This window comes from Ammospiza nelsoni, chromosome 2 (genome assembly GCF_027579445.1).
Source record: "Ammospiza nelsoni isolate bAmmNel1 chromosome 2, bAmmNel1.pri, whole genome shotgun sequence".
NCBI classification, from domain to species: Eukaryota; Metazoa; Chordata; class Aves; order Passeriformes; family Passerellidae; genus Ammospiza; species Ammospiza nelsoni.
Genome location: NC_080634.1, coordinates 20594715 through 20622004, shown reverse-complemented (window position 1 = coordinate 20622004; position 27290 = coordinate 20594715). Strand labels below are relative to the sequence as shown.

Sequence of the window (27290 nt, the reverse complement as noted above, 5' to 3'; positions counted from 1 at the left end):
CTAGATGAACCACAAATGATAGTTTCTTCATTTAAAAAATGTATTCTTTCACCAAGGAACGGTCAATGGCATTTTCATGTTGTATCATCAAATTGACTACAGCAGGAAGCAGCTTTCACACAGAGGTGATCTGCATTTTGTCCTTGGCTCACCAGTTTGTATTCCAACAGATCCAGTCATAAACTCCTGTCATCTTGGTGTACACACCAGGACAATTGCGCCGAGCACACCCTTCACCCCAGCTCACGATGCCAGCAAGGTACCATCTATTGCCCTTCCCTGTCCAGGCCAAGGGACCTCCAGAATCTCCCCAAAATGAAGGAATCCAGCCATTAGTACATGCACAGAGAGCAGTGTAACAAAAATTAGGTTATTTAGGAACAGTAAATACCTGCCCCTCTTTGTCTCAAATATTAATTAAAACTTACTTCTAGATATAATGTACTCAGCCAGATGCCATATTTATTCAATTGTTTTAAATTATGGATGCAGCACACTTACCAATATAAAGCAACGGCGAGAAGCAGTTTATAAAATTACTCCTTGATAATGTCTCATTACAGGATTCATTGAATAACTCACCACAGCTCAAACAGGGAGAGAAGAAGACAGGGATGGAAATAGGGAATTCTACTACAACTTGAAATAGGGAATTCTACTGCAATTTGAAATCTACTATAAATTGTTCACAGGTTGAAGGCAGATCTCTTATACTGTGTGTTAAATAGGAACAGAAAGATACCACACACCCAAATCAAAAAAGCCAACTAACCAAAACAAACCCAAACCTGACAAACAAACCAGGCACAATTGAGTATTATCAGTAGTTTTATAATCAAGACTGACTCTACAGTAGACTACTTTGTAGAGACAGAAGAAGGAACAAAGACTAAGGAATGTGCAAATAAGAACAGGCTTCTCAAATGGAACATGCAGGTTTGCATAGCAGTATAGAAAAATAAAAAGTTCTATTTAATTCAGTTCCCAGGATCAAAGTGCATTTGGGCTAATCAATGTTTTTTTTTGCCTTCCATTATTTTAACCTTCTCTGACCTAGTCTGTTGACAGAACTCTGGGCAACTACAGTGCAGCTCCTCTCTGCAGCTGTTCCTAATGCACACAGGGCTGTCAGCAGCCTCCAAATTCACCCTGGGGCTTGTTTGAGCCCCCAGGTGGAACCAAAACATGTAAGAGGTCAGGAGAAAGCCACGTGCTGAGAAAAGAGTAATAACACAAAGCTTTCATCACCCAACCAACCAAAATTATCTATTATGATGGTAGAAAATTATCTAGAGATAAGAAAAGAAGTCAGAGTTCTTCCTTTCTCTCAGGCTGCTGTCATACTAGAAATGTTGCTAATCCAAGAGACTGATGTCAAAGTGACTTGAGAAAGGAGGCTCAGACAATTACTCAGCCAGTTCTGAAAGACCAAAGAGGTTGTATATCTCTAGGGAAAGGAAGGATCCTAAGCAGAAGAATCAAGATCAAAGAACATTCTAGAGTGATAAGAAAACAGAATGAAAGGGTGATTTTTTTATTTCTTGTGTATCAGGTCCTCTAAAGATGAAAGGTATTTGGAAGCTTCATATAACTTGTGCAACATATGCACAGCTTACATGTCCAGGAAGGAGTAAAACAGAACAAGGCCCTCACAAGTCTGAAAGCATAGTAAAGCAGGTTTAGGGTGTTATGGGACTTTCCTGAGTTCCCAGTGTCATTCCTCTCTAGCACTGTACAGGAAACACTTACTATATATTACAGTGATATAATATACTGTGACAGAAAGTATATATAATATATATACTAGTGACAGAAAAAAAGGGAAAAAAAGAAAAAACCAACCCCCAAAAAAGTAAAGATGCTACCCAGACTAAGAACTTAAAAACCCAGAGGTCCAACATGCCAGAACTCAGACCAACATGCTAAAACTCAGACATAGCATATCATGCTGGAAAATGTCTAGTATGATATACAGCTGAATAGGTTAAAAATGCCCATCTGAAAATTCAAGGGCATTTCTTAAGCAACACATTTTTTGGAGGAATACCACCCCTCTGACATATTTTAGCAAAATAATTCCAAGGTCAAAGTTTGCAGATAAACTCTACGTAATGTTAATAAAAATAATAATTAATTTAATTAAGTCTTTGACACTATAAAAAAAATCTACAAATAGTCTATCATGTTAAATAAGTTTCACCCATCATGAGCTACAATCTTGCAAAAGTTATCCTATTGCATTAAAATAATAAAATTTATATATTACACAAAATTTGTACCAAATTGCCTCAGCCTAATATTCAGTAACAAATTTCTATCCCTTTTGCATGCTAACTGGTATAAAAAAATGTTTGTAAAGCTGATACTCATCATCAGAAATTTAAACACCAATGAAGTACACAACTAGTGTACTAGGAGAAATAAGGCAGAGTCAGGACAGGGAAGTATAACCAAAAAGCAGTTTCTGGTTGTGTGTGTAAACAAGCTGGGGTTTATAACTTACACTACTGTGATGTAGTCACAACTTGTAATTATACACATAAATGAATGTTTGAAATTAAAAAGCACCATTGCAGCTGCAGTTCCAAAACTTAGCTTAGCTTTTCCTTTTGTATTTCTTTTTAACTGTAACAATAAATTACTCATCATACTTTTACAGTTTTTTAGCAATTCCACATCCAGATATTAAAAAAGATAAAAATAAATTAATACAAATAGCGCAATTCACAGGTGGACCTTTTAGTGCAGACGATTCCTTTTATCTTTATATTTTTGTTGTCTGGTATGAAATATAACTGTTGAAGAAGAAAAAGAACTCTTCTCGATACATTTTACTCCTTGCATTTGCAAAATGATATTTCTCAAGAGAGTCAGAGATTATCCATTATGAATTTTCTTCCTTATTTTGGAGGTCTTTTAGTTGCCATGTTAAATTAACCATAAATTTGCACTCAATAAAAAAGAAAAACCAAAAACCAAAACCCAAACAACAACAACAAAAACCCAAAAAAACCCTCACCACACAAACAACCTAAAACTGAAGAGTTTTCCAAAGAAAGCAAACATTCATTTGTAGTTTTCCTACCAGTTCCATATTACTGGCATGCATGAACACCACCATTAAGGTTCCCAACACACAGCATACGTGAAGTAGTAAGATCATCATAGAGCTTGTTGCAAACACTTTGGTTAATCATTCTCACTCGAGCTTCCTGCAGTGTTTTGGCAAGATGACCTAGAAAAAAATACAAAGGGTATTGCAGAGGTTACGATGGCACAAATTTCTTACAGAGATACCAATTATCAAAACCAAAGAGAATTGCTTCTAACTCAAAATCTACCCAGCTAATGACAGCAGAGTAATTCCCTCACGTTCAAATGGTGCCTGCCCTTATTTTTGAAAGCTGGGTTGTTCACACTACCCAATAGCCATAGACGTTCCAATGCACCATGCACCATCTTTCCATTTCCCTAGCCTTTATCCTTATGACCTTAGTCTATCAGAAAGTAGTAAAAGTGCCATGCAAATTGTAAGATAAGACTGCACACGGGGTGACTAAATTTGAATGCTGTTTCAAATTATGCCTGAAGCTTTTTGTTATTATTTAAAACATGGCCATGCTCCAAACAACATCCTAGTCCTACAAAATGCAATTTCTATATAGTTTTCCATTCTCTCAGTTCTAGGGAAGAAACTGAGGAATAAAGCTGAGCATGGAAAAACAAATAATTTTAAAGAAACACCAAAGAACAGTCTGTAACTCACAAATTATGCTAAGACTTTAATTCTGAACTATGGTATTGACATGAGGTGCCCTTGTGAGCTAAATATCCTGATCCTTCTGATGTGCTGAGATGCTGCCCAAGCCTAGGTTTCAAGCTGTTTAATGCTGACACAGCGCAAGGATCCCACAGGCTCCCTTGCTACCCCTCTCTACCTCAGTGTGCTTTTTTCTGCCTCCCCACTGCAGCTGGCTGCTCCAAGCTACACAGAGGCAGAACTTCATGAGGCCTTTGATTAAGACAGAGAAAATGAAAGATCCTCCACATTTTTTTGCAATTGCAATTATTGCTGCTTATGGCTCTATGTTGTCAATCAGAAACAAATTCTTTCTCTGCAATAGTTGCAAATTACGGATCTCTTTACTTGCAAGGTTCTATTCATCTGATTAAATGAGTCATGAACATGAAAATAGGCACATTTTTATAAATCTATGATCATTTGCTTTTCAATGATCTGTGACACCTGAGTATGCATTTTGTCACTTATCACTTGCTATCCAAGCAACCTTTCAGAATTCACAGACTGTAGCTAAGGAGATCTTTTCTGGCTTTTTATAGACACAGTAAGTAAATGTCATGGGTTTGGGTTTTTTTTTTGTTTGTTTTGGTTTTTTTTTTTTTTTTTTTGTGCTTACAAGTATAAATATTCCATTGTTAGAGTTTAAAACTAAGCCAAACTTGCAAAAAGCGTATCCAGGAAAGGAACATACTATTTTCTTTTATGGCTCCCCAGCCAGTTACATAGCCAGTTCCATAAAGAAACACTCTAGAGGTGCTAGGTAAACAAATGGGCTCTACCAGCTCACTGAAGAGTACAGGTGTCTCCATTTCCAACAGAGCAATGTCATAGTCTGAGATAGCTTTGTCATGCTGTGGGTAGACAATAATCCTTATGATTGATCTCATAGCTACATGATTGCTCTTTTCATTTATAGTATGTGAACCCATATACACTCTCTATCCCATTGGAACAGAGTATCTGTAAAAAAAAGTATTTTTAGAACATCCCATTGGAAAGCAACACAATGTTAGTTCACTCTGTTTTAACTACTTTTCAGTATTTGAGGACATTCATCAAAACCATGGTGCATTTTCAATTTCCACTACCTAAACTGAACATCAATGAGGTTTTCACTCATTGATCAATATATAGGACATGTATTGGGATAAAAGGCCATAGTTCTACTCAGAAAATTCCTGCCTTTTGAAAGAAGGGGGAAAAAAACAATGGTGTTTGCCCTACATATAACAGGACAGTGTTCTGTCATCCAGGTTTTACTGGTAATGGAAGCAAAAGAATAACTTCAAAAATTGAAGACTTTTGAAGCCAGCAGACAACACCAAGTGTTCATGTAGGGATGTCATGTCACCAAGTTATTACCTGGATCAACTTATCTAGACAAGGAATAGCTTCTACAAATTATTGAAAGCACCTTTGTAAGGTTATTAAAGTGCAAATACTCTAGAACAGTATAATTTCCTCACGCCTTGCAGAATCAGGATCCAGGAAGCAATGGGTAACAGATATGAGCCACCTGTTGGAGATCACAGATGCACCACACACGTGGCCATGTGCCCCCATCTGTAAACTTGCTTGCCAAGGCCACTTCTCAGATCTCGCATCTTCACCTTCAACGATTCTGTTTTTTCTAAGCTGGTGTCTTCCACAAGCTAACAGAAATAATTTAATAAATTAGTAAAAAACCCACCAGTTAATTCACTTTGCCATGCTTGACACAAACTTTTACCCTTAGACCTTACTGTGCAATTGGTAAAAAGGTGAGTACTTGCCCATTTTCACTCAATGGGTAGGTCAGATATAAAGCATTATCTGTCTTCCTGTGTAGCTTTCTAAAGAGTTGAATAACTCAAAAAAAGGTTAAGCACAATTTAAAAGTTCACTTGAATAATTCTTGTCTCTATTCCCTCCTTACAAACACAGCTTGACTACATTTCATTCAGCTTAAAAAAGCAGCAAGACCTACCAGCTTATCCAGGAAGTGCATTGCTTGAAATTAGTCATCATAGACAGAATGGATGAGCTGATTTAAAAGAAACAGTGCAAAATTCAAGACAGACATTTGCATACAGTGTTACCAGGAAATTAATTTTTTAAAATTCATATTTGATTAACAAATTCTTAATCCAATAATGCTTAAGAATAACACAAATTGATGATTTAGTTTTCCAAGTAACTAACAAATTTTAAAATGAATGTTACCACACCAAAATGTGATCCATCTGCACAGTCTCTTTTCCCATCACACTCAGGATTTGGTTTCAGCAAGCATGTTCCATTGAGGCATTTGTATGCATAAGGGGAGCAACTTTGGTGTGCTGAAATAAGAGAGAGAAGATAGTGTCACATGTTTGGAGTCATGCTTTCAAATTATTAACAACATCTTGCACATGCAGCAAGTTGTTCAAAGCTACACATTCTAGTCTGCTTAAAGTAGTAGTCCTATACTAGTGTAAACTGGTCCCACTGTGGAGAGCGAACAGGGGAATGACCCACCCTAATTAATGATCACACTAATTTCAGTCTCTACTGTCCCTGACAAAAAAGAAGACCCTTCAACTGTCCACACTCCCAATTTACATAACTCTAACCTGAGTAAGTGAGGCTTCTCAGACTTGTTCTTTTGCCTTCACCAGAACCACAGGCATTACAAATAATAAAAAATTCACAGCATCTTTTAATTTTCAAATGAAATTGAGAAAACTGCAGAAGAGCTTTATACCTCCCTCCAATAAATTTCTGACTAAGGACTATCACAGTTTACTATGTGAGAAGCCTGATAGATCTCATCAATTGGCTTCCATAACTATTATTTTTATTACCAGTTGTTTACAAGGACCTCTAAACAGTGGGAGGTAGGTTTTTTTTGAAAAAGGATTTACTCCTGGTTACCCCAAGACTGAAAGCACGACAAAAAGTACATAAGCAAAATTAAGCAAGTCACTAGGGAGCCACTGGTAGTATCAGCAATGTCCACAACCATAGAGGACCAACAGCCACATGCTACACTCCCTACTAGAGGTCATCTGGATGTTTCTCTGCCATTTCTGCCAGACATTTATCTACCTTGGTTTTGGTAGTACACAGTGACAGAGAGACTTGTGCTGTACTATCTGACCTTGGGTTACCTTCTGGTCACTGTTTCTGGTATCTTTTGAATGTTCTCTATGTTCTTTGACATGCAATGCCTAGTTTAGGTACAGTACACTAGCTGAAGCCTTCCCACTGGTGATCAGGAAGGTATTTTCAATTTCCTATTTTATATCCTAGTGTGACACTTAAAAACCCCAGAACAAAGACAACCAACCACTAAATACAAACAAAACTCACAGAGTATTTTGTGACCCTGACTAACAAGTCAGCTTTTGAGCAACAATCATCCCCTCTGCCATTTTTTCATCAAAAAGCAACTTAGGCGATCCACATGTCAGTTTAATTATCTCCATTCAGATCTTCACAGAATCACAGAATATTCTGAGTTGAAAGGGACCCACAAGGATCAACTTTACAGTTCAACTCGTGGCTCTGCACAGCATCACCCACAAGAGTTACACCCTGTGCCTGAGAGCATTGTCCAAATGCTTCTTGAGCCCTGGAAGCCTTGGGGCTGTGACCACTGCCCTGGGGAGCCTGTTCCAGTGACCAATCACCCTCTGGGTGAAGAACCTTTTCCTAATATTGAACCTAGTCTTCCCCTGATACCACATCAGACAATTCCCTCGGAAGTGTCACTGGTCACCAGAGAGCAGAAATCAGACAGCTGCCCCTCCTGTTCCCCTCACAAGGAAGCTGTAACTGCAATGAGGTCTCCCCTCAGTCTCCTCCAGGCTGAACAGACCAAGTAACCTCAGCTGTTCCTCATACAGTTTTCCCTCAAGGCCCTTCACCATCTTTGTCACCCCCTCGTGGACATTCTCTTAAAGATTATTATTTTTTATATTGTGGTGCCCAAAACTACCCCCATCACTCGAGGTGAGGCTGCCCCAGTGCACAGCAGAGCCGGACAATCCCCTCCCTCACCTGGCTGGCGATGCTGTGCCTGATGCACCTCAGGACAAGGATGTCCCTCCTGGCTGCCAGGGCACTGCTGACTCATATTCTTGTTTTTATTTTTCTCCATACATATTCTACAGCCTTTCAGGACCCCTTACAAATGCATCCCTCTTAAATACATCGATATTTCTATTGCGTAACACTTTTCTATTTCAGAAGGACCTACTCTAATCCATAATTTAGATCACGAACAAAAATTATGTGACAATCCATAACAATATTGGCAGAATGATATTAAAAATATTCTTCCTCTTTGGCAATCAGTCTTGACCAATCATTCTGTGGAAACAGTTTCCTGTATTTTTTTCTCCCCACATTTTCTTTACTTATTGATAAGCTTGTCACATAAAACAGTGTCAAAATACAGTTTATCTATTTATCCTCTCACAGCAGGGAACTAAAACAAAATTTTAAATCTCCATGCTGGTTTTAATATTATTTTCACTATTTACAAATAGCTTACTTTGGCTATTTCTTGTGCATTTTTCCTCTTTGGAAAGTTAACTTATAAAGATTGGTGTGAAATTCCCTCTTGATTTTTCTGTTCTCCCACTCTTTAAAGAGACACATTACACAGCCTCTTTTCCACACTTTTACATCTTCACCCACGTGCTTCATGTGATCCTTAAGATTGCCAGCAGTAGTTTAGAGATAATTTCAACTCATGTCTCAACTTCGTGGAAAAAACTCTTTACAGAAAACAACAAACAAGAAATGATTTCTCTACCCCAATCCAATTCAGCAGTACCATCTGGGCAGCCTTTCCAACATTCAAACTAATTTCTTGAAGGAATACACATTCTGTCTGCATATCTAAGGACAATCTAGAAAAATAAGAAATCAATGACACTGGAAATATTGATACAGTCTAAATGCAGTAATGCAGGACTCTACCATGAAGAAATAGTAAAATTATTATTAAAAATTGAAGTTTGTGTAATTTGTAAAATAAAATGAATATTTTAAAAAATCTCACTTGGCAAAATCTGTCAAAGATTTTTATCAAGCAGTCTGAATTAAATGAGTCACCTAAATATAGTTAGCAAATTGAATTTACATTAATTGCCTCTAAGGGTTGAAAGTCATTCACCACAGATACATAACTACTGATAGGAAGCATTTCTTTCATTTGTTAAGGAATGTATTTAATACAGGAAAAAGAAAATAAAATCAAAAATAATTTTCCTAAGGAAAAGGAAAATAAAATCAAAGTTAGGCTTCTCTTTAGTATTACAAATACATATTTCCTCCTATTAAAATTCTGTACAAATTAATCTCTATGTTACTACACTCAGTGTCTGATGTGAATAAGTGCTTTATCAAACAATTCCCAAAACTCACAGTCTTGTATGCAACAGCCCTTGACCAAGAATTTCTTTCACATTCACATTAACTAACTACTAGTTAGTTTAGATGGTAAATTGTTTCTTTACAATATGTAAAAATGTTTGTTCTCTTTGACTCTTTCAGATGTGCAAGAAAAAAAAAAGTCTCTGAAAGACTAAGTAGCTCAAACAACTCCTCTTTCTGCCCAAGTGAAGTAAAATGAAATTTTCTCCCATTTAGCACCATAGGCAAATTAAGAGCTACATCAGATTGAAGGACCAAATCCACTTGTCCCACAGTAGTCTAATCAGTTCCAATCTGGATTAAATTAGTCTTCTTCACTGCCTTGCATGTGATGTCAGTGGGAGGAAAGCATACACCACCCAGCCAGCACAAGCTCAAAGCAGGAGTGTCTGCATTTTCTTGTCACTTCTCCCTGAAGTTATGCAGCTGATGGCTGGCATTTGCTTTCCAGGTCAGCTCAGAGCAGAACGTGCAATTTTTAGTAACTGTGCTTTGATAGGCACCCAACAATGGGGAAAAAACTAACCTCAGGTGGGTGATTGCAGGTACTTAAGATATGGGAAAACATGACTTTATTTTTTTCCTTCTCCTGTTACTACTGCTGCAGGGAAGGCTGATATAGGCCAGCGCTCTCCATCCATGCTGGTGTCTGAGATAGCATTCCCCAAACTACTGCATCTACTTGATACTGACACATGACAGCCATTCCACTCCTCCTGAGTCTTTAAACAGAGCCTCCTGACTGTGACTAAGAACTGATTAAATAACTTTGAGCCATCTGCTTCCTGCCTCAGTGCTAGTCGCAGAGCACACAGATACACACAATAAAGGCAGTGGATTTTGTTAAAAAAGGTATTCCTAGGCTTGGAATCTTAACCATTTTTGAGGCAAAAACCAGAGTAACCACAGAACTAAGAATAGTTAGTAACTTTTTCTGGTAGAAAGAGGACCCACATTGTTGGAAGAAGAAATCCCTGAAAATTTGTGTCTTATAGAATGACTTATTGGATTCAGGGCACCCCTGATGAAGGAAAGAATGATGAGGAGGACTCCATCTTATCACAAGGCTAATTAATTACTTTATTATACTATATTACACTATGTTACATTACATCTAAGCTGAATCTGCCAAGCACTCAACTGCACTGACTCGTGACTGCCCACTGACAGTCCCGACACACACATGGATTCAATTGGCCAGTGAATCAAAACACTCACACCAGAATCCAATTAACAGTTCCCTTCAAGTAAACAACATTCCACAATGCATTCCACTTGTCAACAACACAGGCACAGCAAATGAGATAAGAACTGTTTTGATCATACTTTTCTCTGCTTCTCTCAGGTTCAGAGAATGTGAATCCCACAATGACTGACCACAAAACGTGCCATTTATTTAGAGTGAAAGGCCATGAAACAAGAATCTTTATCAGAAACCTTAAAATTTAAATGCTTCTATGTCAACAATGAACAGAACTACATTCTGACAAGCAAGCTGAGGATTTGAAGAGGCTTCTCAAAATGAACTGATCTCATGAAATCACAGAGAACTTTAGCTACCTAGACATTAATTGGGTAAAAAACCCCTGGCATTTAAAAAATCTGAAATTGCATCTTTTCTAAGAAATGTCACAAATAAATATACTCGTATCTCCTGAAAATTCATGTTCCACCATCTGGAAGACCCCCAAAATCTAATATTGATCCAGAACATTTTCTGTTTCAGGGGAGGGTCCTGCCTTCCTTAGCAGACACCTGTCTGTCAAAACCAAGACAGATTTTGGTGCCCAACATGAGGCTTAAGGGCATAGAAACAAAAAGGGAATAACAGTTCTTGAGTAATCTAATTTTTGTGTGCTGCTAGAGAAACCTCGTTAAGTGACGCCATGTGGTCCAGCTTACCCTAGTTTGGGTGGCATGTGATCGTAGCTATATTTCTCCCATTTGCAGACCCTTATCTAAACATGGCTCCTATAACCAAGGCTACTGTGGCTATTATCCACTTTGTTTTATGGGTGAATAAGGTGAGGAATTTATGGATTTTTAATTTCCTCTGGAAAGCAGGCACATGGATTCAGAGCTATCACACACTAACTGTATGTTTTTGGGGTTACTTTAATAATGGCACCTACCATAACGAAATGACACTGGGGAAAATTTTCTCCCAACCGTTTAACCATCTCTTTGGGTCTGCCCCACCATTTTTTGAAGTGTTTAGATCCACTCTAAATACTAATAATATCATACAGTGGCTGGTGTTGCTGATAGGCTGTAAATTTCTGGCGTTCTTCTGGCTGATTTATGTCCTGAGATATTTCAGGGACGCCGCTTGTAGATTTTCGGCGTTTCTCTTTTCTCTTTGCTCGGCTGATTTATGTCCGGAGAGAGATCAGGGAATGCCATTTGCTCTGTTTCTCGGCTGTTTAGGCTTGTAGGTCTAGGGAATTCCCAGGGACGCCACTTGTAAATTTTCTGTGTTGCTGTTTAGGTGGCCTGGAAAGGCCCAGGGATGGCCTTGGAGAGCCGACGCTTCAAAGAACGAGGAGAGACTTCTGATCTTGTCTCGGTCTTGGTGTTTATTAATTGTTTATCTAAAAGATTTTCTTTCAGCCCGACAGAGGTCTGCACAGCAAGTCAGCCATGGGCACACTGCCGAAGCCCCCGGGCGGTCACTTATCTTTATACCCGAAGTTACGTGTACAATATTTATCATTTTTCTCCAATACTTTCTACTCTTATTAACCTGTGCACTTCTAGTAACAACCAATCCCCAAGTGCCACCACCACCACAGAAGATGGAGGCCAAGAAGAAGAAGAAGAAGGACAGGACACGCCCCAATTCCTCCATCTTACTTCTTTAGACCCCCCTGTACCAAAATCCTAAACCCTGTGTTTTACACTTTAACTAACTTATCCCTTCACCATTCACCCAGTGGAATCCTCCCAGTCCTCATACAGGTCTCATCTCCTGTGTAGGATCAAAATCCTGCCACCAGACACTTCTGGCAACATTCCAGGATTCCCGAGCCCCCCAAGGGTGGTCTCGGCCTCTCTGCACCTCCATCCTGAGGTGCTGAGATCCCACATCTCCCCCTTCTGTTTGCACCAGGAAGACCTCTTTTACTATCCGATTCATAGCGTGTTTTAAACATGCAAATATGCATGGGACGACAAGTATGAGGAATAGGAGAATTATTAAAACATAGAACCCTACTCTTAAAATTCCTCTCCAAATGGGAGAGATGTCAAAGAATTCTACCATACATTTTGCTTTGGCTGATTAATAGGTAAATTATCCCCATTGCTTATTGCAATGAATGAAAGAATGATGCACATAAGCATCATGAAACTCATGGCTTCACTTCTGTGTGACATCATTGCTTTGCTTTTCATTCAGGACCTTAACAGAGAATTCCCCCAAAGTCCTTAGTTTCTTCTTATTTCTCTTTTGAGTTGTCTTGGCAATCTGAGTCTCGACCCCTGTCTGAGTACTCGTCTCTTTGTTTTTTGGATCTTTGTTTCTGGGATCCGCATTTTCATGTTCTCGCACTCGAAATGGTTTCACGTGTCGTGCCGACACCCACGTCTCGATCTGTGGAGATACAAGCGAAAGCCTTGCTCCCCCACTAGGTGGCGCTGTCACCGGCCTCCCCAGCTCGGATGACAGCATGAGCTCTACCGCCCCTGTCCTGTCGACTGCCGTGTTCGTGATCTCATTTGAGACCGTGTCTGCTTGGCTTTTAATTCAGCTGGAAATGGAGCTTGAACACCAGAACGTCTCCCTTGAAGGGAAGGGACTGGGACTCCGAGGGTTACAACCGAAGGTGCCAATTCCGAAGAGGGTGTGGAGCCGCTGGGACATAGGATCCCGAGCACGGCCCCTCCTCGCCTCAGATGTCACTCTCTCCCCCTTGCTCCACCTCCGAATCTCCTCCCCTCGGTCTGTCCCGACTCTGTCTCCTCTCCCTCTGACGTTGTGTCCCTGGCTCCTCCCGCCGGTGCGTACAGCCCGCCCCCCGCCGGCACCCGGGCCCGCCCCGCAATTCGAGCCGACTTTGCTCCCGGGTTACTCTGCCGGCCGGCCGGAGCGGCCGGAGCGGCCGCCACCCCCCGGCGCCGCGCTGATAAAAGCCGCGTCTGCACTCATGTCTCCCTTCTCTGTCTCTTCACCCGCGCTCCCCGCCGGCTCCGCCGCTGCCGCGCCGTGCCCCCCGCGGGAAACGCCTCCCCCCCCGATCCCTTCTCTCCCCCCTGCACCCCCCCCTTCCGTTCCTGACTCCCTTGTATTCTCCGGAGTTTCAGGACGCTTTAGGAGCTTCTTGGGGTTTCTGGGTTTTGGGACCGGGGCTTTAATATTATTTCCTGCTCTCTTTTCTCGAGAGCCCTTTCCCCTGGCTTCTTGAGGCCAGAGCTAATTAAAATTTTTTCTTTTTTTTTTTCTCCTGGAGCTTTGCTCCCCACCCTCCTTCTGAGGGTGCCGGCAACTTTTCGTTGCTCTCCCAGTCTTTTCGACTGTGCCGAGATGATGCCTTTCTGGCATCAATCTTGCCGACGAGAGCAGCTTTAACGCTGTCTCGTCCTTCTTTGTTGCTAAAAAATATAAGTGCCTATTAATTTCCTGCCAAAACCCCACTTCGAATAGCAGGCATGTTTCAGCCAGTGGGTAATTAAGCCTTGCCCACAACAACAGCTGTTTTAATTCTTTCTTTTGAGATCCTTTCTGTATATGTTTGAGCCACGCCTTGTAAGGCGGACAAAATTTCCCGTTGTTTTTTGGGAGAGTGTGCAATTATGTTCTTATTTTTTGACCTTCTCACCGAATCTGTCGTCAGAGCTGTCCGAAGGCTCCCGTCTCTGTCCAGCAGGTCACAGGAGAAGGAATCCAGAGGCGCCTTCCGGTTCCGATCCGGGCTGCTCTGCTACGAACTTGTCTTCGGCAGAAGCTGAGAGATGGAATTCTCAGTGACTGCTGTTTTTTTTGCAGACTCTTCTGGCCGTTTTTTTTTTTTTCTTTTCTTCTTTCTTCTTTTCCTTTTTTTTTTTCTTCTCAGGCTTCTCTCCTCAGGAGCTGCCCTCTCGGCTCTTCAGCTCTTCAGCTCTTCAGCTCTTCAGGGCTGATCCCCCCCCGAAAGGGTTGGTGGGGGGTGCCCACGCAGCGAACGCCACTTGTAAGGTTTTCTGGCGTTCTTCTGGCTGATTTATGTCCAGGGACGCCACTTGTAAATTTTCATTTTTCTCCCGGCGTTCTTCTTTTCGCTGCTGATTTAGGTCCTGAGCTATTTCAGGGACGCCGCTTGTAGATTTTCGGCGTTTCTCTTTTCTCTTTGCTCGGCTGATTTATGTCCGGAGAGAGATCAGGGAATGCCATTTGCTCTGTTTCTCGGCTGTTTAGGCTTGTAGGTCTAGGGAATTCCCAGGGACGCCACTTGTAAATTTTCTGTGTTGCTGTTTAGGTGGCCTGGAAAGGCCCAGGGATGGCCTTGGAGAGCCAACGCTTCAAAGAACGAGGAGAGACTTCTGATCTTGTCTCGGTCTTGGTGTTTATTAATTGTTTATCTAAAAGATTTTCTTTCAGCCCGACAGAGGTCTGCACAGCAAGTCAGCCATGGGCACACTGCCGAAGCCCCCGGGCGGTCACTTATCTTTATACCCGAAGTTACGTGTACAATATTTATCATTTTTCTCCAATACTTTCTACTCTTATTAACCTGTGCACTTCTAGTAACAACCAATCCCCAAGTGCCACCACCACCACAGAAGATGGAGGCCAAGAAGAAGAAGAAGAAGGACAGGACACGCCCCAATTCCTCCATCTTACTTCTTTAGACCCCCCTGTACCAAAATCCTAAACCCTGTGTTTTACACTTTAACTAACTTATCCCTTCACCATTCACCCAGTGGAATCCTCCCAGTCCTCATACAGGTCTCATCTCCTGTGTAGGATCAAAATCCTGCCACCAGACACTTCTGGCAACATTCCAGGATTCCCGAGCCCCCCAAGGGTGGTCTCGGCCTCTCTGCACCTCCATCCTGAGGTGCTGAGATCCCACAATAGGCCTGTTCTGTTTAGCATTTAGAGATAAGGAAAGGTTAACCTGGATAACCACCCTGACACCTACTCCAGAACCTGACATGGCACCAGAGACTAGGGATGCTGATGCCCCAGAGCCTGACTGTGCCCCACAGCCTACCCCAGATATGAACTACCCAGATTGGGTGGGGGGTCTGGTGAAGGAGATACGTGAGATGGGCCAGATGCTGAAGGAGTACATTTCCCCAGCTGGTGAGAAGCCCTCCCCCTGCCTCAAATAGGAGGAGTCTAACAGTGCAGCAGTGGAACCTACAGATGTTACAACTGTCTAGGTTCCATCTGAACTGCAAAGGCAAGACATAGCTAGCAACAGTTGCCCCATAGAAACAAGGAGATCTAAGATGAAATCAAAGCACCCAGATAGGGGAGGGCCCTCACAACCCACAGGGGAGCCAGAGGTTGCAATCATCACCGAGTCCCTGATGTATGAAAGTCTCCGTAATCTGCACAAAGACATTGTATGACGGGGATATGAGGCTTATACTTTGGGTCTGGGACCTTATGGGTATAGGTGTCCAGCTGGATGGTGGTGAGGCAAGGAATCTGGGACCCTTGACCCAGGACTCAGGTATGAATCAGATTTTTGTAAGGGAGCCAGGGTCCCTTTTCCTCTGGGAGTGGTTTTTAATAAGTGTCAGAGAGCGGTTTGTTGACAGGGAGAGAATGCAGGACCACCACCGTAGAATGCGCTGGAAGACCCTTGAGGAAGGGATCCAACAGCTGAGAGAAATGGCAGTATGGGAGGTAGTCTTTGGGAGGGATGGACATCATGATAATGACCCAAACAAGGTCAGGTGCATAGGGCAAATGTTGTGGAGTCTGGCAAATTGAGGGCCATCTCAATACACCACCTTCATTGCAACGATTGATGCTGATAACAACCGAGAGACAGTGGGTTCTGTTGCCGGTAAGCTTAGAAATTATGAAAGTATGATCAATGGCCCAATGCAGGATCATGTCTCAGCTGTGGACAAGGAACTCAAAGAGGAGATGAGGGAGGAGGTGAGGAGGAACATTTCCACATTACAGCAGTGCAAGTCACAGGCCCCAAAGTCAGAGCCCAACGTTCCCCAGCTAGAGAGAGAGGGTACACCCCGCGGGCTGACCTGTGGTTCTTTCTGCGTGACCATGGGGAAGACATGGGAAGGTGGGATGGGAAACCCACTTCTGCCCTGGCAGCAGGGGTGTGTCAACTCAAGGAGGGAAACCCTAACTAAGGGAATTCCAGTAAAGTGAAGGTACCCTCAAACTCCCATGATGAAGCTGCTGAGTATGATCTGTCAGACCTTCTTGAAGGTATCTCTATCATGAATGTGCAGGAAAGCAATAATAACCAGGTTAAAGGGGCCCTGCCTCTATCCAGGGAGCAGCACCAGAAAACTGGATCTTCTGGATGGTGTGGATCTGATGGTCTGGCACATTACAACTACAAAATACAATGCCTTAGTTGATACTGATACTGATCAGGTACTGCAGTGTACCCTGATACCATCGGGACATGTGGGGGCAGAACCTGTTTCCATTGCCGGGGTGACGGGGGGATCACAGCAATTGATCCTGTTGGAAGCCAAGGTGAACCTGACTGGGAAAGAGTGGAAGAAACATCCTATTGTGACTGGCCCAGAGGCCCTGTGTATTCTGGGCATAGACTTCCTCCAGAATGGCTATTACAGAGACCCAAAGGGACTCAGATGGGCTTTTGGCATAGCTGCTGTAGAGGCAGAGAACATTAAGAAGTTGAACACTTTGCCTGGACTATCAGAAAACCCATCTGCGGTAGGACTTCTGAAGGTGGAAGAGCAACGAGTGCCAATTGCCACTTCAACAGTGCACCGCCGACAGTACCGAACAAATCGAGATGCTGTGATTCCCATCCACAAAATGATCCGTGAGCTGGAGAGCCAAAGGGTGGTCAGCAAAACCCACTCACCCTTCAACAGCCCCACTTGGCCTGTGCACAAGTCTGACAGAGAATGGAGATTGACTGTGGACTATCGTGGCTTTAATGAAGTGCCTCCACCGCTGAGTGCTGCTGTGCATGCTGGTACTCCAGTATGAGCTGGAGTCCAAGGCAGCGAAGTGGTACGCCACTATAGACATTGATGACACGTTTTTCTCCATTCCTCTGACAACAGAATGCAGGCCTCAGTTGGCTTTCACCTGGAGGGGAGTGCAGTACACCTGGAACCGACTGCCCTAGGGGTAGAAACACAGTCCTACCTTCTGCCATGGACTGATCCAGAACACACTGGAAAAGGGTGCAGAAGCTCCAGAACACCTGCAGTACATCAATGACATCATTGTATGGGGGAACATGGCAATGGAAGTATTTGAGAAAGGAGAGAGGATCATCCAGATTCTGCTAGAAGCCAGCTTCCCCACCAAGAAGAGTGAAGTCAAGGGACCTGCCTGAGAGATCCAGTTCCTGGGAGTAAAGTGGCAAGACGGACAGTGTCAGATTCCAACTGAGGTCATCAACAAGATCACCCACAATATCTCCACCAACCAGCAAGAAGGAAAACAAGCTTTCCTAGGCACCATAGGTTTTTGGAGAATATACATTCCCAAATACAATCAGATGGTGAGCCCTCTTTACCTAGTGACCCTCAAGAAGAACACTTTCCACTGGGGCCCCAAGCAGCAACAGGCTTTTGCCCAGATTAAGCAGGAGATCGCTCATGCGGTAGCCCTTGGCCCAGTCAGGACAGGACCAGAGGTGAAGAATGTGCTCTACTCTGCAGCCAGGAACAATGGCTTGTCCTGGAGCCTTTGGCAGAAAGTGCCTAGGGAGACTTGAGGCCAACCACTAGGATTTTGGAGTCGATGCTACAGAGGGTCCGAAGCCAACTACACTCCCACAGAGAAGGAAATCTTTGCTGCCTGTGAAGGAGTTCAAGGCACCTCAGAGGAGACTGGCATGGAAGCAGAACTTCTCCTGGCATCCCGACTACTGGTGCTGGGGTAGATGTTTAGAGGAAAGGTTCCCTCTACCCGCCACGCCACTGACACTATATGGAGCAAGTGGATTGCTCTCATCACGCAGCGTGCCTGTATTGGAAACCTGAATTGCCCTGGGATTTTGGAGAAAATTATAAACTGGCCAGGAAGTGAAAACTTCGGTCTCACTGATGAAGAGGAACAAGAGCAAGTGACATGTGCTGAAGAAGTTCCACCATACAACCATCTACGATCAGAGAAAAAACGCTACGCTTTTTTCACTGATGGTTCCTGTCACATCATAGGGATGAACCGGAAGTAGAAAGCAGCTGTATGGAGCCCCACATGACAGGTTGCACAAGCTACCAAAGGAAAAGGTGGATCAAGTCAACTTGCTGAACTCAAAGCTGTTCAGCTGGCCCTGGACATTGCTGAGAGAGAGAAGTGGCCAAAGCTCTACCTTTATATTGATTCTTCGATGGTAGCCAATGCTCTGTGGGGCTGGCTGGAAAGGTGGATAAAGGCCAACTGGCAGCGTAGAGGAAAGCCAGTCTGTGCCGCTGATGAATGGAAAGACATTGCTACTTGGGTGGGGAAGCTACCTGTGAAAGTCCCTCGTGTAGATGCCTGTGTCCCCAAGAGTCGGGCTAATGAGGAACATTGAAACAATGAGCAGGTAGATCAGGCAGCAAAAATAGAGGTGTCGAAGACAGACTTAGATTGGCAACATACGGGGGAGTTGTTCCCCCTTAGCTCAATGGGCCCATGATGCCTCAGGCCATCAGGGTTGAGATACCACCTATAAGTGAGCACGAGACCAAGGGGTGGATCTAACCATGGACAGTATTTCACAGGTTGAAATGAGTGTGAGATATGTGCTGGCATCAAGCAGGCCAAGCAAGTGAAGCCCCTGTGGTATGGTGGGCGGTGGTCCAAGTACAAGTTGGGGAGGCCTGGCAGATTGACTACATCACACTGCCCCAGACACACCAAGGCAAGCACTAGGTGCTCACAATGGTGGAAGCCACCACAGGATGGTTGAAAACCTACCCTGTGTCTCACGCTACTACCTGGAACACCATCCTGGGCCTGGAAAAGCAAATCCTGTGGACACATGGCAGGGACAGACTGAGCTGGGGGAGGCTCCTGGGGCACAGCAGGGATGGAGGCCTTGCTGCACCCGTGTGTCCCTGGCTCGGTGCCTTCCCAGGGTTCCCTGAAAGAATTGAGTCAGACAACAAGACCCATTTCAAGAATTGCCTTATCAACATCTGGGCCAGAGAACATGGTATTGAATGGATATATCATATTCCTTATCATGCACCAGCTGCCGGGAAAGTTGAACAGTGCAATGGACTACTTAAGACTACCCTGAAAGCACTTGGTAAGCGAACTTTTATAAATTGGGAAATGAACTTAACAAAAGCTACCTGGATGGTCGACACCCGAGGGTCCATCAATCAAGCTGGTCTTGCCCAGTCTGAACCCTTGCACACAATGGATGGAGATAAAGTCCCTGTGGTACATATGAAAGATATTTTGGGAAATATTGTTTGGATTAATTCCACCTCAGGCAAAGATAAACCCATCCGTGAAATTGTTTTTGCTCAAGGACCTGGTTACACTTGGTGGGTAATGCAGAAAGATGGAGAAAGCCGTTGTGTACCACAGGGAAACCTAGTCATAGGTGAGAACTGTGTAAGGTTTCTTTGCGATGCAGATGGAAAATAGAATAAGGGGTGGATCATGTTCTGGATTGCCAAGCAAATTGTACTCTATTTGCCATCTGTATGGCAGTTGTCTTCTGTTAAGTGGGCAGTTTTCCTTATCTCTTCCACAACCAATCCTCTCTCAGGGGAGATATCTGCCAATAATAAGCCTATTGAGCATCATTGCATGACTGATAAGAACTATAGCATCCTATTGTGAGATGCTCCGCCCAGAGGCAGGAGCCAAGCATTTCTACCTGGATATCATCTTGAGTTTCTGGAACACCAGCATGGCTTCTCCACTGGATTTTCCAGAGGAACAGCTGCCTCTTCCACTTGAGCTTCAGAGGAAGACTACACCCTTTCTACAGGATCCCTGCTCCAACAGAACCATACCTCACACTCCAGGAGGACTGCAGCCACATCTCCAATTGGACTGCTACCAATACCCTGACCAACAGGGTGTCAGGTTGTGCTCTGACTCTGTCAGCGTTGTTCTGATTTTCTGCATTGTTTATTTTATCTTTTTATTTTCTTCCCTAATAAAGAACTGTTATCCCTGCTCCCATATTTTTGCCTGAGAGCCTCTTAATTTAAAATTTATAGCAATTTGGAGGGAGGGGGTTTTTGCTTTCCATTTCAGGGGAGGCTCCTGCCTTCCTTAGCAGACACCTGTCTGTCGAAACCAAGACAAGAAAAGATTCAGTATTCATGGTTAACTTTGGCTGGGAGAAGAGTCATGCTTAGAGGCCCTCTGCCATTCTATTTTCATATTGCAGCTTGGCTATTTTAAAGTGTCAGTGAAGTGCCATATAGTAGATCTACAGAAACTGAGAAATTTTACTCCCCATTTTACAGAATAGTTGATAAAAGTTAGAAAATAAGTACTAGCTTATAAATGCATCTTATATCTAAATTTGTAGCTCTATTCAGTCAACCAAAGACATAACATTTTACACATTTGTCTCCTGCAGTAGGGTTAAGAAAATAGGCAGGTTGAGTTGTATGCAACTGATCTGTCAAGCAGGGTTTCTGAAAGGTTTCTCCTTAAAAATTAAATTGTGTGCTTATTAACTTATGTTCTGTGGGACTGAAAGCTTTGTATTCAATATAAAATGCTCTGTGGGTGACCAGCTCATCAGAATGGAAGTTGATTGCAACAGAATAACCATATTCTCTGTTTCTGTTGTTTTCTGAAAGAGTTTTACAGTATCTAGCAAGGCAAAAGTGAGAAATATTAATTTCTAACCAAAGGCTGCTGGGCAGCCTTTTTCTCGGCCTGAAACTGCAGTAATTCATTGTGAACGACCCTCCATAATTTACCTAACTTCTTGGCAGTTTTATTGTCCTCTAAAGTAGCCTCCCATAATAAATCACCAAATTTACGCTACTCCATTAACTCATGAACCGTATGGGGGTTAATAAAAACTCCCCTAGCATAGCCATAAGTCAAAAGCCCTGGTAAATTCTTTTGCAAATCTATCCCCTTAACCTGTCTTTTCTGTAAAAAGGCAGTAAATAAATCATATGCTGCTTGCCTTTCCCTACCTAAATCGTCAGCGCTGATTGCAGCTCTTCAAGGTCCGGCAGCAATATCGGCCAGGCTCGTCTATACGACACCCAGAGCACGGTACGTCTCAGCTTCTTTTTTATCCGCTTTTTTTTTTTTTTTTCTCTGCTGGCCTGGCTGCTTCAGGACCCGATCCGTGTCTTCACTCCTCTGTGGTGCGTTGCCTTATCACGTTGGGGTCACCATTTGAGAAAAGTGAAGGGAGACGACCATCTGATTGATGAGCATCAAACTCCGATTTATTGATCCAGCTTACACCCCTTTATAGTAGTGTTAATTAAGCTCATACATATTGCAAAACCTGAGCTCATCATTTGTTACAGATTACACACCAACCCCTCCTTTGTTGTCAGTACCTGTGGTTTCTTGTTGAGGCTAATACTTGTTTTCCTCATCCTGTTGTTGACTTGTTATTGACCATTCTCAAGGCCTCCATGTTTTCCACTATGTTTTTCTCATCACTTTACTCAAGGACATGGTGTTTACTGTTTTTAAGGAAAAAGCCTGAGAACCTGCTGCTTACAGCTGCCTTTTACTTTTTAACCAGCTGTATGTAATCATGGCCTCTTCCTACAAGCCATGTCTGAACAAAACTCTGCAACAATTAGGTAGTTCGTAGAAATCATGAGTAGATTTTAAGTCTCGCCAAAGGACTTGCTTGAAATTCAGAGGTGAATTTCTGAACCAGAGAATGTCCTGGCTCTGCAGAATTCAGAATTCAGGGAAATACACTGTGGTATCCATCATGTGAGGCATGATTTACATGACCATTTTTTCTTTTTGACATAGAAGAAAAGCTCTGATTATTATTAATTTTCTCTGGCTGCTGGGATTTGTCATCTTACACATTAATTTGTTGCAGTCAAAAAAATTCTCAAATTTCTGGAAGTTGGCAATATTTCCATCCCATAGCTGGCGCCTGTACATAGGACAGGAAACAAATGCATGCCTGAGAAGAAGTCAGGTTCAGTGGTTTCACTAGGTTTTCTCTGTTTCATCTACATCAAAAGCCATTTCTCCCAATTTTGTGTCTACATAAGATAAAGAAAAGTCATCAATACTTAGAAGAGTTCCCAGCACTTACCTTGATGATCCAGGTGCAGTCAATGTTTGGTGGGTAGTAACTTGGATAATAAGGAGAAGTCAGTGTCCCATTCCAGGAAATATATTGACCACCACGTACTAGGAGAGAAATGCATCATCAAGGAGCATAGTTATCTCAGCTGTATGAAAGTGCAGAGTCTGCTCTACATACAGAGTTCAAGGAATGCATTGTGGCAGTATTCAACTCACATTTTTCCTGTATTAACTGAAAATCACTTAACTTCCACCTCCACATAAAACTGAATTTCTCTTTTTTTGGATCAAATTACAACTAAGGGTAAGTACAAAAAAACCTCTGACTGAAGTTTTTCTTTTTTAAAAAGGCATTCTTTCATGGTAAGTGGAAGAAGCAGCCAGATGTGGATGCAACACACCTCCCCCTTCCAATCTACTTCTGACTTTTCTGTAGGTATTTTCAAAATTAAAAAGCAATTAGCCCAGTGAAGGGATAACTGATTAATTTCATGTAAACAAGGAAGCTTGTGTATCATATGCCATACTGAGGTTTTATTTTCTACCAAGGACTCTATTAGATATCCAGTCCTTAGTGCTTTTGGTTCCCTTTAGGTAATATTGTGAATGCAAATATGAACATAACAGAAAATAATTCTGAAATTAAAAAAATATTGTAGCAAAACCTGGGCTAAATGTAATTTGAAATGCCCATCCTCAGAACAATAAAGCCATTTTAGTTAGTAATGTGCATGGGATAAATATTTGGATAAGCAGCGTGCAGAGAGACATAAGCTGAAATGTGGCAGTTTTGGAGGAGTTTGTCCTCAGTGACTTGTTCCACACATTAAAAGGAAAGTCACTTGCTTCATTGTCAAAACTCTTTCACTTATACCTTACCAAAAAACTGTGGCTAAACTTGATCCTGTGGAGCCCCTTTATCTCTTCTAAAATTAGTACTACAGTTCGGCATTACTTAAAATATTTCACCCCACAGGACTCATGTAAAATCCACAGTACCTCATAGATTTGGAATATAGGTCTTAGGTTTGGAACACATTTTTCTTATTCAGTTAACTACACTGAACAATGCATTCAGAAAAAGAACAAAGAGAAACTAGAAGTGCTTGCTCTTTTCCATTTTCTTTAAATACACATTCTATGATCTGTGGATACATTGCCAAAACTGACAAAAGTAGCTGCTCTGTCACTGGGGCTATCTAGCTTTGCCCAGATAGTGCCTGTAGCTGTCTGTCTGTCTGCTTCCCTGCCGCTGCTCGGTGTTACTCATGCAATGACTGGCAAGTAAGTCTTGAGTAGTTATCAGGAAGACAAAGTCTCCCAGACCAAAGGATGTTCTCTCTTTGTTCAATTCTCAGTCTTTTGTAAAGTAGATCTCAATGATAATTCTCTACTTTATATGCCAACATTCCGTCTCCCAGATATGGTCAAGGCAATATCAACTTTTTAGAGGCAAAATCAGTAATTAGTGTGCTTTCATCAGATGCTTGTTTCTATTAATTACTTACTGATTTTAGGAACAGCTTGAAAGTGAGCTTTTAATATGTTGCTTTCTCCTCTTTGGTCCAGTGAGAAGGTAAGCAACATCACATTACTTGATGAAGTTAAACACACAACCAAAGGAGTCCAGGCCCCAGGCCCATCTGGAAGGTTACCAAAAAAAAAAGCATTAAAAAAAATTAATCCCAAAACATTTCCCATATTCCTGTTGTCTTTGCTGGGAAACTGGGCAGAAGTAACACTGATCTGGTCATCTGTGTTCAAGAATATTTCCCTGGCTACCACTTCCCTTTCATTCTTCCATCCAGCTGATAGTACACAGGATGCTTGGGCATTCCAGCATTGATGACTAGTCACTCTGCGTGTACGTCACCATTTTATTGCTTAACAAGTGTCCTGGAGTTTCTGTACCTATAGAAGCATCAGAAAGGCAATGCCAGATTATGTTACTTCAGTGGTGATAGTGGCACTGAGAAGCAGAGGTTAGGAATGAAAAGGCAACAAGTGCCCGTGTAGCAGTGTTAAGCAGAATCTGTGCAACAAATGAACCCAAAGCATTTTCAATCTATCCATGTTCAGCCTGGTTTTGTGCCACAAAAACTATTACACAAAATGTGAAGCCCTATGCTTAGCAACTATTACTATCTGCTGTTCTTTTACTTGTAATGTGAGATGCTATTTCTTGCATCTGTAATTCACTCTTATGCTTATTCCATTTTGCAACCTGCATCATATTTTGAAATTTTTCATTTATTTATAACTCTATGATCCTTGCGGGTCACTTCCAACTCAGAATATTTTGTGAGTGAATATATACATTAAAAATTTCTAACAGGTTTCTCTTTTTCTGTGCGCAGCAAATGAAAGCAATTAAGATTAGACCTCACAGTAACAGATTATTTCCATCACAGCCCTGCATCAAGTTCTTTGATGTAACTGAGGCCCAGATTGGCAGCATTAAAATAAAATTTTTTAACCTTAAATTGAAAGTACTTTTCTTCTGCTTTAGCAGGCTATTCCTTTCATGCGTTTGAAGTGAGGCACTAGTGAATGAATCTCTGCTTTGCCTCTCCTGCAGACATTATTAAATCCTTTCTATCATAATAGCTGACAAAACATTTATAAAATAAAAATTTAAGTACCTCCACATTGCCATATGGAAATATTTCAGCATCTTCATCAACCCAGTCGACAGCCTGGTTTATCTTCTATCTGTACCTTCTGTCACAGTATCATCAGGAAAGCAAGGCAAGCTATGAGAAGAGTTGTCCACATGAGATACTTACTCTCACAGCACACCTCCCCATCTCAGCTTGAGCATGCTTTAGGATTTGTCACTGAACAGATTTATTACTGCAGTTTACAGAAACTGGAGAGAATCAGTTCAGCCACCATGTGTGACCCTGGACCTCAACATTGGGGAATAATGACTATCATAGTTACTGGCTGTCACGGATGGACATCCTGTTATTATTAGTTCTACTGCATGTGTAATAAATATGTCACTAGGCTGCTTTTGATCCAAGAGCAAAACTAATAGACATATGCAAAACAATGCATTTTTTAGGGTGGCAGTAAAAGCAACAAAAAAACTAAATTTTTCTGAAGTACCTTCAGGCTTATAACATCATTTCAGTCACCAAATTCTGTTTTGGTTCTTTAATAGACAGACATCTATTGATATGCACATTCTTGAATTTTATCTTACAGCTTACTGCATCAATGTTCTCTGAATGTCTTATATCAGACACCTGTGTTGGTCTTGCTGTCTTCCAGGTATTTTCATGCTCATGGCCAGCTCTACATTTGTGTCTCCTAAAAAGCTAAGCCAGTGTTAATAATACACAATGGAGTAACAGTAGCAGCAATAATCCATAATAAGTAGCAGAACAAATGCAGGCCTACATCAGGAACAGGATTCCCCTTTGAAGTTTGAGAGTAACTCCTTACAAAAACCTTCTGTCCATTCCATGCCAACAATGGCAATCTGTTATGTCTTGTAGCATAGAGAGCAGTTAATTTTAGTACATTAATAGAGCTGAAGAGGACTACTCAATTGAGTTAAACCACTCCTAAACAAGTGCATTTCAGATTCCTAGCTGAATCTTCATGCTCAGCTAACCTCTTCCTGAAAGTTCCAAGAATTTAAGTAAAGTTCTCCTCTTGAAACCATCCATCCTCAGATCCTACAATTTGTTTATTCATTTGGTTGAGGAAGACAGATTCCTTGTGCTCATACATGAAATTTAACTCTGAAAAGTAGAAGCGTAGCCTCTCAAATTTAAATATCATCTGAACCCACTTATGCAAATACACTACAGTGACTCTGAGGATGTAGCCTTCCAGCCCCCTATTATGAGGAGGAATTCAGCTGTGACTGGACTGCCATAAAACATACATTTTCTGAAAGTAATAGAATATAATACTCTAAAATAAATTCTGTATGTTTTTGAGTTGTAAATGTAATTTTATGGAAAGGAACCCTTTAGAATTAGACATAGTGTAGAATAAACCCCACAGAAATTTGTAATGGGTTCCCCAGGGAAGAAGGGGTGATGGCACCAAGCTTGTTAAAGTTTAAGGAACGTCTGGACAATGCTCTTAATCAGATGGTTTGGTTTTAGGTAGTCCTCTGAGGAGAAGGGAGTTGGACTTGGAAACCCTTATCAGTGCCTTTCAACTTTATTAGGAGATCTTTTCATTACGCTATCCAAGATTTTAATTAAGTTGTATTTCAAATCTCAAATTCAAATTTTATCCATCTAGTACAGTTTCAGAGAGCTTCTGTACAGCTCAGTAAAGCATTTTTGCTCTGTATCTTACCTCGTAATGATCTTGTTCTGCAGTGGAAGAAGGAAATCATATGCTGACAAGTGGTATGATGCACAGCTCTCTGGAGTGACACCATGCAGAGCGATAACTACCATGTAATTAGGAGGAACTTACAGTCTCCATTGATAAAAAGACTTTTTGGGATTCATCAGAGTTAGAGTCCTGTTGTTACCTGGCTTGGAATACAGGTCAAAGGATACTGCTACAAAGTAGAGTGTAGATGAGTATGGAGAAACTGTTAGACTGAAAGATAGGTTCTTGGGTAAGATTTCTGACAAGGTAGAAAAAAATCACGTACTCATATTTCTTGACTCCTCTATTCCTTTTTTGCTCTTACGTTTACAATTCTGTTGCCCTTTTCCTATCAGA

The 27290-nt window shown here is 41.9% G+C and overlaps 1 pseudogene; it reads right to left on the bottom strand.

The window, feature by feature from the left end:
* Nucleotides 1–148: 148 nt before the first annotated feature.
* LOC132087564 (suppressor of tumorigenicity 14 protein-like) lies at nt 149–25340 on the bottom strand (annotated as a pseudogene).
* Between the last annotated feature and the right edge of the window lie 1950 nt (nt 25341–27290).